Source organism: Carlito syrichta, unplaced genomic scaffold, assembly GCF_000164805.1.
Source record: "Carlito syrichta isolate Samal-C Ts95f unplaced genomic scaffold, Tarsius_syrichta-2.0.1 Scaffold130825, whole genome shotgun sequence".
Classification (NCBI taxonomy): domain Eukaryota; kingdom Metazoa; phylum Chordata; class Mammalia; order Primates; family Tarsiidae; genus Carlito; species Carlito syrichta.
In genome coordinates, this window is record NW_007074921.1 from 24,470 (window position 1) to 34,211 (window position 9,742).

General features: G+C 56.2%; 1 protein-coding gene across 1 annotated transcript in view; it reads left to right on the plus strand.

Moving 5' to 3' along the window:
* RHBDF2 (rhomboid 5 homolog 2) overlaps window positions 1-9,742 on the plus strand; it is a 36,712-nt gene that overhangs the window by 16,057 nt on the left and 10,913 nt on the right. The gene's annotated exons all lie outside the window — the stretch shown is intronic.

Consider the following 9,742-nt stretch of genomic DNA (forward strand, 5'->3'; position numbering starts at 1 on the left):
GCAGGTCGAGGCTGCAGTGACCGGGAGCAGCCACTGCACTCCAGTCTGGGCGACAGAGTGAGACTCCAACTCAAAACAAAAAGCAGATAATATCAACATCCTTGGGTGAGCTGAGTGGTGCACCCAAGCAGTTAGATGTTGTTGTTTCTGCTTGGGGGGCTGGGAGGGGTTCAAGAGTCAAGGCCAAAACTCACTCCCAGCACCCAGACCACTCAGAGTCCCCATCCCTGGCCTGTTCTTTTGCCACTGTTCCTCACTAGTTCCTGGTGCAGGAGGCTGCAGGGTATGGGGGTTAAGACCACAGAACCCGGGCTGTTTTCCCACCCTTTCAGTGTGTGTCACTGATGATATTGGGGGGTGGGAGGTGGGGCAGCCCCACCACTCCCTAACTGTGTGCTGTTAGACAGGTGACTTAATCTCTCCAAGCCTCAGTTTCCCCACCTGTCAAATAGAGGTCTGTCACCTCTGGGGCTCTTGGCGCAAATATAGGGACCAAGTGAATAAATCACATACAAGTGAGTGATGGTGGCAGAGCTCAGCCAGGAGTAAAAGAAGCTTCCAGATGAGCACTGGGTATGAGCCAAACACTGTGTTTGTGATCTCCTCTTGTCTTCACTGCCTCCCTCTGTGGTGGGGGCGTTGCCCCATTTCATGGCAGAGGAAACAGGCTTCGCAGTGCCAGCTTGCCCAGTCTCCCAGCAGGTAGGTCCCAGGCGGGTGTGAATCCTGTCCTTGTCCCCTTGTCTTTCCTCATTCTTCGGCAAGGAACCCCATGCAACCCCAGAGTGAGGTTGGGGGGCAGTGAACATATGGCTTTGCAGTCCTGCTTGAGATGAGTAGTCTGGGTGGGCTGGTGTCCAGGTGCCCTGAACCCTGTCAGCTACTTGTGCTGGGGCCAGCCTCTTCCCTGGGAAGCAGTGAGCCCCAGGGCAAGGTTCTGGGAAATCAGGTTTATTAGCTCCTTAATAACTGTTTACAAGCTGGAAAGTGTTTGTCTGGCATGTTCCCTCCCTGCCGAGGGACTCCATGCAGACAGGAGCAAACCTCTAGACGTAAGGGCACCCAGCACCCCTTCCTGAGTATGTCACCGTGAGGGACCCAGGGCCACTGTCAGCTCCCTGGGCTCTGGGTGTTCACGTTTGGCCAGCTCAGGGGCCTGCTTCTGGCTGAGTGACACTGGGCAAGGTGTTTACCTCTCTAAAATAGGGTGAGTCCTTGTCCCTTCGCTGAGCATGCCCTTGGGGTGAGCCTTAGTGAATGGTGACAAAGCCACCTAATCTTAGAGCCCTGCAAGGCTACTTAGCATCTTATGCATAAACAAACTGAGGCTCAGAGACATTAAGTGGCTTGCCCAAGATCACACAGCAGTTAGGGCTGTGCCTATGACCCTGATTTCCCAGTCAAGCAGGATTTTTGCTGTCTGGAGCCAGACCACAAGGAGACGGATGGCAACTGGGTGGATTCTCGCCTTGCAAGCCTGGGACAGTCCCATCTATGTATGCAGCATGGTTACATTTGGAAACATAAGGCCCGGTCACACCTTGGTGTCAAGGAACCCCCAGCAGAAGTGAAGCAGGTCTCCCTTTTCCCTGACTCCAGGCTGACCCCGATCCTGCCCCACCACTGAGCGTGTGCTGGGCCTCCCCTGCTTCTGAGGACCCTTGAAAACCCAGCTCCCAGGAGCTGGGGAGAGGCAGACCTTCATGAGTGTCTGCACCTCAGTGCAGTTTGCACCAAGCCTGCACTGATGTGACACTCGGTGGTGCATGCTCCCTCTCAAGCAGCTTCCCGTGTCCTGGTGTGTGACTGAATGGATCAGGGACTTCTGGGCCCCCAGGGTCACTTCTGACTCCTCCTCCTTCATGATGCTGAGGGAGCAGCAGAACTGGGGCTAGGCTGCTGGGCAGAGCATCCGGGGTCCTGCCCGCTATACCTGCTCCCTTTCCTCTGTTACCCCAAACCTGCAGTTGACCCCCAGGCTCTGGGAGCTGCTGTTTCTTGCCTGGGACATGAAAGGGCACCTGCATGCCTGCTCAGTCGCTGCCACTTGCCTGCTCCCACCAGCAGTTTCTGGAATCCAGAGGGCCCTCTGGGAGGGCGCTGTGGTGGGTGGGGCCTAGCACTGTGCCCATTTGGAGAGGCGTAACTATTCCCTATGGTGCCTGTCCCTGGATGTTGCCAGCAGTAGCTGCTTCCTGGGCTTCAGGGATGTAGGGCTCGGGCACCCCCAGCTCAGCTGGCTTCCTAGGTTGGCGACCCCAGCAGAGGAGGGGGCATTCACATCTCTGGTGGCCCCACTGGTGACACGGGGTGCAGAGGGCTGCCAGGATCTGCAGCACTCTAAGAACGTGGCATCCTCCACCCCACCTCCCACCAAACGTACACGACGCACGGGCTCACACCCTCCCACCCTGCTCCCTGGAGCCCAGCACCCGCTTCCCGTGTCTGTGGTTGGCTTATGACGCCAAAGCCACTCTAACTGGGTGGAGGGGTAGCCCAGAGCCTGGGGTCTCACGGGGAAGAGCCCAAAGTGGGCAGTGGGTAGCCATGCCCCTGCACCTGCCCCTCCAGTTCTCGATCTGAACTGAGTTTGGGCCAAGCTCTGGGGGATGAGGAGGAGAAAGAAGAGGGCGTTCTGGGCAAGGGCCTGCTGTTTGTGGGACGTCTGTGTATGTGTAGGGGGTGGGAGCCCACAGGCCGTTTCATTTTTTCTCTCCATTGGCAGCTGCCAGGCTGAAGCAGAGTGGGTTAAGCTCGTGTCTATGCCCACTCCGGCGACTGGGAAAGTGGGTGCTGGATGTAGGGAGAGCAGCCTCCAGTTTGGCTCCTGGAGGGAGACACAGCTGCGTTTCCCACCCTCGGAGTCCCTGTCCCCATGCCCTTCTTCTGACTGGGGGCTTCAAACGAGGGCACGTTGTCGCCACTTTTGTCTCTCACAACTCTCCCCAGATCCTGCCCCTAGACCCTGGGCCAGCCTTCTTTCCACTCTCCTGCCCTTTGCTCCTGTCCCTACTGCCTCTTGCCAGGGCAAGGAGGTGTGCAGGGGTGAGTCACTGGCCACGCGGGGCCCGGCTTGGGGCTGTGTAGGGAGATGGGGTGAGAGGCCAGCTTTTTCATGAGCCATCCTTCCGGGCTCTTCGGGGCTGGAGAACTCCCCGAGGTCAGCAGAACCAGGGTCTGGCTGGGGATTGCACAGTGGGTGAGGGCCCGACTTCCTCTTTGCAGCTTTCAAAAAATGCCCAGGTTCCCAGCAGGGCCGCAGGGAGGCAAGATCGAGTTTCGGTTTCTGTGGCAGGGAAGCCAGGGAGAGAAAGCCGCTTCCTCGCCCCCGGCCTTCACCCTGTCATCCTGTGATTCCGCCGTGAAGTCACAGCCCCAGGCTGTCCACCGCCCCCCTTCTGTCCTGACGGCCCACTCTCCAGGACACCAGGTGACTCGACTCACCCTCCCACAGCTCCAGAGCCCAAGCCAGGCTGGAAGTGGCTTCTGGGCCACTTGTGGTTTTTTCATTTCCTCTGTTCAGGTGACTTGAGCCCCTCCCTGTAGGTTTTCTAAACTGCCCGGTCATATCCAGTGGCTCATAATGTTCTCCCTCTTTTCTCTCTGGAGGGGAGGGGGCTGACTCCTTGTCCAGGGGCTCCTCCCTGCCCTCTGTCCCCATTCCTGGCCCCGTGCGGGCTTGGCCCTAGCGTCGAGCCCCTGCCTGTTTCCTTCTGGGGCTGCAGCTACTGCTCTCTCCCTGTCCTGGCCCACAGTCTGCCAACCCAGGGGCTGTGGGAATCCATCTGCCATTAGCAAGACCATGGGAGCTTCTGGAAACCTGCTAGTGTGGGGCATTGGCGGTGAGCAGGTGGAGAGAGAAAATGGGAGCTAGGCTCCTCCATACAGGTGGAACCGCACCTGGTGGGGAGTTGGGGGTGGTGGGCTGGACCTGTGTCTGTGTCATGCAGTCCACATGATGTGGGGTGCCCTCTACACCCTGGCTGGACTGGCACTGCTCTGCCGGGGACCTCCGGGGGTGGCCTTGCTTACCCTGCAGTGTGGGACAGGGCTTGGTTGGGAGTGCCCAGCCCCACCCTTTGTGGGGAAACCGGATTCTCTGGGCAGCCGTGGTAAATGTTTTCTGAGTCTGCATTTCTGTCAGATGTGCCAGAACTTGGCTGCTGCCAGCTGGGTTATGCTATCTCGAAAGCTATCTGGAGTGGGGATGACTCTGACCCTGGCAGAGTGGGGTACGGAGGCCGCAGCCCTTGGAGACCTGGGGGTGATCTGAGCTCCATACTTCACTTTTTCTCCGGATCTGCCCTACCCCCATCCCGTGCTGGCCCCCACCCTGAAGGAGGAGGAAATAGAGTCTGTGCCACCCTAACTCTCCGCCCTAAGCCCCAGTCCCTCTCCCAGCGCTCCTTTGGAGTCTCCCGCTACCCTGGGGCTGGGTTCCAGCTCAGGCAGGTGGAAGTGGCTGGCCAGTGGGCTGTGTGAGGAGGCAGGCTCGCAGACCTTGGAAAGAGCAGCGGATGTGACTGTGGGCCAGGAGGAAGCCTGGTCCCAGGATGTCACAATTTCCTCTGCAGTGAGCAAGCACTTCTGGGGTACAGGAGATACATACTGGGCGGCTCCAGCGTCCCGGCTCTGTTCTCTGCCTGGTCCCCTGCCATCTGGACTTGGGCCACGCAGGAGCCTAGCATAGGTCTGACAGTCTCCACCATTTCCTCCCTGCCCACTTCTGCATGAGTTGGCAGGGGCAGATGGTCTCAGGAATGGGTCCTCTCCTCAATGGAGAGAGGCTGAGGCAGAATGCCTTTTTTTTTTGAGTTGGAGTCTCACTCTGTCGCCCAGACTGGAGTGCAGTGGCTGCTCCCGGCCACCACAGCCTCGTCCTGCTGGACTCCGGCGATCCTTCCACCTCAGCCTTCCGAGTAGCCGAAATTACAAGCATGTGCTACCACATCCGGCTGATTTTTTGATTTATTGTAGAGATGAGGTCTCGCTGCCCAGGCGGGTCTCGAACCGGCGGGCTCAGGCAATCCACTCACCTCAGTCTCCCAAAGGCGCGGGATTACAGGCTAAGCCACCGAGCCCGGCTCAGAATGTCATTTTTATACTCAGTGTTCAGGCTTTGTGGGTGTCAAAGCTGAGCTATCACCTTGCTTAACAGAGAAGGAAACAGGCCCAGCGGGACTGGTGTGTGGCTAAGACAGCTCTCCTGAATACCTGCTTCATCCCAGGAGAATGTTCCCCACCCCTGTGCTCTAGTGTCAGGCCACTTCTTTTTGGGAGCCCCCCCAGGATTACTCCGGGGCTGGCATAGGCTGTCTTCTTCCTCAGCCTTAGGTTGTGGCTGCCCCTCCCATCAGGAGGTTGGCACAGATGCCAGCAGTGCAGCGGGTCCTGGGCGGGGGTCCCAGCTGGGTTGGCCTGGCCTCAGGAAAAGGGAGGCTGGCCAGGCGGTATCCTGGAGCTGAAAGCCGTGCCTGTGGTATGCCAGAGAGTTTGGTGTGTGTGTTGGGGGGAGGTCTGGGCTGTGCTGGGGGCAAGGCCCACCGAGGACTTATCCTGAGACGGCATCAGCCTCCTTCATTCTGCGTCTGCAGTGAGCACGGAGCCAGCAGGGTGGGCAGCAGTCAGCAGAGCCCTCCAGAGAGGCTGCTTCCTGGATGAGGGGAGACAGCTTCTATCCAGAACCGGTATAGACTGACCATCTCCAGCCACACATGCTCCTACCCTCTTACCAACCTCCCGTTTAAGGAGCCATGAATGGGGTCCATAAGGGTGCAGGGTCCGGTGCTGCCCAGGACTGGGTGGGGGTCACCTGCGCACGGGCAAATCTGGAAGCTGCTATGAGCAAGGAGTTGAAAAAGTGGTTGATTCTCTCTGGTGGTGACAGAGTAGGCTTCCTGCAGGAGGTGACATTTTACTTTCCTTAAAGATGTCTTGACGAGACAAGTAAGGCGGAGTCTGGTATGCCAGGTGCAGGGCCTCAGACGGGAGGAGGTGAGAGCTTCGGGAGCCACAGAGGGACGCGATTTGTCTGGTTGGGGTGTGGAGGGCAGGCCTGAAGCACTGACTTCGGGAAGATATGATCAGCTCTGGGCTCCAGAGGGATCCTACCTGCTTGGCGCCCTTAACTGAGCTGGAGCCTGGTGCCCACCCTCACCCCTAGCTTCCCTTCCCCCATGGCGTCAGTTTCCAGGGCAGTGCCCTTCCTGTGCCCTCTCACTGCACTCTAGTCCCAAAGGAGGCCACGCTGGGAGATTTCCGTGCAGAGGCCCCAAGTGAGGCTGTTGTCCTAGAGCTGTCCCCAAAGCGGGCTCAGGACATGGGAAGCTGCCATAGCTTCAACTGAGGGGTACCCCCATGTGGCTGCCAGGGCTCCCTGGAGCCAGGCCAGCCCAGTGCCCATGATCTCTGAGGACCTCGTCGTGCATGGCTGGGCCTTCTGCTCTGGACGTGGGGTCAGGGCTCCCTGGCACTTTGGGATAGAAGGAAGGGAAGCCACGCTGTTGGTCTAGCCTTCAAGAAGCAGAAACGTCCTGAGTGCCATACTTCCACCTCAGGATTTCTCCTCAGTGACCACTCCACACACAGCATTCTGCTCCCCTGTCCTTGGAGGACTTTGGCAACCAAAGACCCCAGTGCAGTATGTAAAGCATAAGGAGGCACTGCCCAATGGAATCAGAGGGATCTAGGCCGGCCCCCTTCTTCCCCCCCCAATCTCTGGGTCGCCCAGGCCTCTGAGGAACATGGTTTGAAAAGCACTGGAATGCTAGACTAAGCTCACTTCCAGGTTGCATTCTGCTCTGGCTCCTGGGTTGGGGGAGGTCTTCCAGCCCCTAGTGTCCCCCAGCTTTGGGGAAGGAGGGGGACTGTCCCCCAGGAGACTTCAGATGTTTAGAGTCCCAACTGTGCCCCTTCCTGGCTGTGTGAGCTTGGGAAAGTTACTGAGCCCCTCTGAGCCTCCATTTCCCATCTCCAACATGGAAGTGATGGTAGTGTCTGTCTCAAAGGGTGTTTCGAGGACAAAGGGCCTGGCCCAGGTAAGGATGTGATCCTGCCAGGCTCTGTAGCACTTCCCAGCAGCCCTGGGGTTCCACTCAAAGAGGATCTGCACAGGACTTCCTAAAAACAGATGAATGTCACTGAGTTGTTCGCTTTAAGACAGTTACTTCTATGTTGTATGGATTTCACCTCGATAAATTATTGACAGAAACAACAACAAAACACTTCCAGATCACTTGAACACTGCCTTAAATATCTGACTGACGCTAATAAAGAGTAAACCTTAATCAGAAGACAGCCAAAATTTCCTGAATTTTGAAAATTTTTTGTTTCTATTTAAGTATTTTTTTTTTTTTGAGTAGGAGTCTCGCTCTGTTGCCCTGGTTGGAGTGCAGTGGCACGCTCACAGCCACTACAGCCTCAACCTGCTGGGCTCAGGCAATCCTGTCTCAGCCTTTCAAGTAGCTGAGACTACAGGCGTGCACCACCACGCCCAGCTAATTTTTTGATTTATTGTAGAGATGGGGTCTCGCCAAGTTGTCCGGACTGGTCTCAAGTAATATTAAAACAGGAAAAAACAAATAGGGACTGTCTTGACTTTAATGTCTGACTCTAGTCAGTTTCCCAGACAGAGCAGTGTTCTCAGGTGGTTGAATGTAAATGCCCAGATGCCAGTGGCCCTGGCTGCCCGGCACCCAAGGATGCCCGGCTCAGCCCCACAATCTCTTTCAATCCCTTATCCGCAAGGCAGGTGGTATTATCCCCATTTAATAGATGGGGAGACTGAGGCCAGGAAGACTAAAAGATTTGATGGTTGGCATGCCCCCTGGAGCCCGCCTTTCCTTTCTTCCAGGCTGTGAGTGCCTAGAAAGTTGCCCTGCCTGACTTGAAGCCATCTGTGATCCTTCCAGCCATCTGTCCATGCGTCCGCCTCTCCATAGAGCAGAGGCTTGACCCTGGAGCATTAATATAGAGTGAAGAGAAGACAAGAACATGGTCTGAAGACCTTCGTGACAAGACCTGGGAAACCACGGCCTGAGCCTCGACCTGAAGGTGGGAAGCGGGACCCAGACAACTGAACCCAGGGCACTGGCTGCTGTGCTCGTTTGTTTATTTTAGCAAACACGCACAGTTGCCTCCTGTGGGGCCAGTCCACTTCTGGCCAAACAGCAGTGAATAATGCGTGAAGAAGGTCCATTCAGGGAGTGACAGGAGGGGGGAGATGGGGGTGAGGGCTGCTCTGAGGAGGGGGTGTGTGTGATGATCTGGAACGGAGTGGCCAGCTTCCCTGAAATGTGATTCACACACCATTCAGCTCACCCCTTGGAAGTGTACCGGCAGTGGTTTCGATGTCGTCACAGGGTCATGCACTCATCACCACAGTCAGTTTTAGACTATTTTCCTCACCCCCTTGGCAGTCACCCCCATCCCTCCTTCCCAAATCCTAAGCAGCCACTAGTCACCTTTGTCTCTGGATTTCCTGTCCTGGGCTTTGATACGCAGAATTGTGCAGTGGGTGGCTTTCTGTGACTGGCTGGTCACCCAGCATGATGCCCTCAAGTTTCGTCTACGTTGTAGCCTGTGCCAAAAGTTCATCCCTTTTTGGCTGAATGATGGTCTGCTGTGTGGATCTACTGCATTTTCTTGTCCATTCATCTGCTGATGGACACTTGGGTGGTTCCACCTTTTGGCTCTGCCTTTAGTGCCGCTGTAAGCTTTCCTGGCTGAGATCCGTGTTGACATAATGCTTGAGTGTTTGTCGTGCGTGCACTCATTTGATCCCCAGGACTTTTCTCTGAGGAAGAAACCATTATGTTATTCTTTCCGTTGTGCAGGTGAGAACTTGGGTGATGAACTGGCAAGTGACTCACCCTGACAGCAAGTGCAAGATCATGTGGGGGTTGACCTCAGGCCACCTGGCCCCAGCCTCTGCTGTTGACCCCAAGCTCTACCCCTGCCCCCACTCCACCAGAGCTTGGCGAGTTTGAGATAATAAGAGGCCCAGGGTGACTGAGTCAGGGGGGAGCAAGAGGGCCAGAAGAGATGGAGAGACAGTCAAGAAGCCCCAGAGAGAAGTTTGGACTTTGGGTGAGAACAGGAAATCCTGGGACAATTGTTGATTCGGGTGAGAGATGTGATTCGTGCTTTTGAGAGGTGACCCCAGCTGCTGTGTGGAGAATGGCCGGCAGCAAGGGGTTCAAGAGGCATCAGGTGGTGGAACTGAGACCAGAGGAGTCCTTCAGGTGAGGGAAGGTGGGGGGGCTCTGGGAGAGCAGGATAGGCGGGAGATGACAGACTCCAAACAAACGTGACTGCTGCCTCGCCCATGCATCCCATGCTGCCGTGCACCCAGGCCCTTGGCTGAAGAGCTCCCGGGAGCCTCCTCCAACTTTGGAAAATGGGTGTAAAGGCTCTGGTGTAGTGTAAGGGAAGAAAAAGCTAAACCTGCCCCAGGGAGTTTGGGAAGTGGGGGAAAGGAAACAGCTGGGGGTTTTTGCAAGAAAAACATCCTAAGCAGAGCAAGAGATGAAATAAAGAGAATCAAACAGGCAGAGGGGTTAATGCTGGTGGGATCAGAGGAGAATTTGGAATTGGCAGCATAAGCATGGAAAAACCCCAGGTGGGCTATTTGTCAAGATCCGTTGAAATTCAGGATGTACTTACCCTTTTACCCAGCCATTTTGCTTCTAGAACTTTGTCTTGTAAGAATACTTGAACAAGCCGGGCTCAGTGGCTCAGCCTG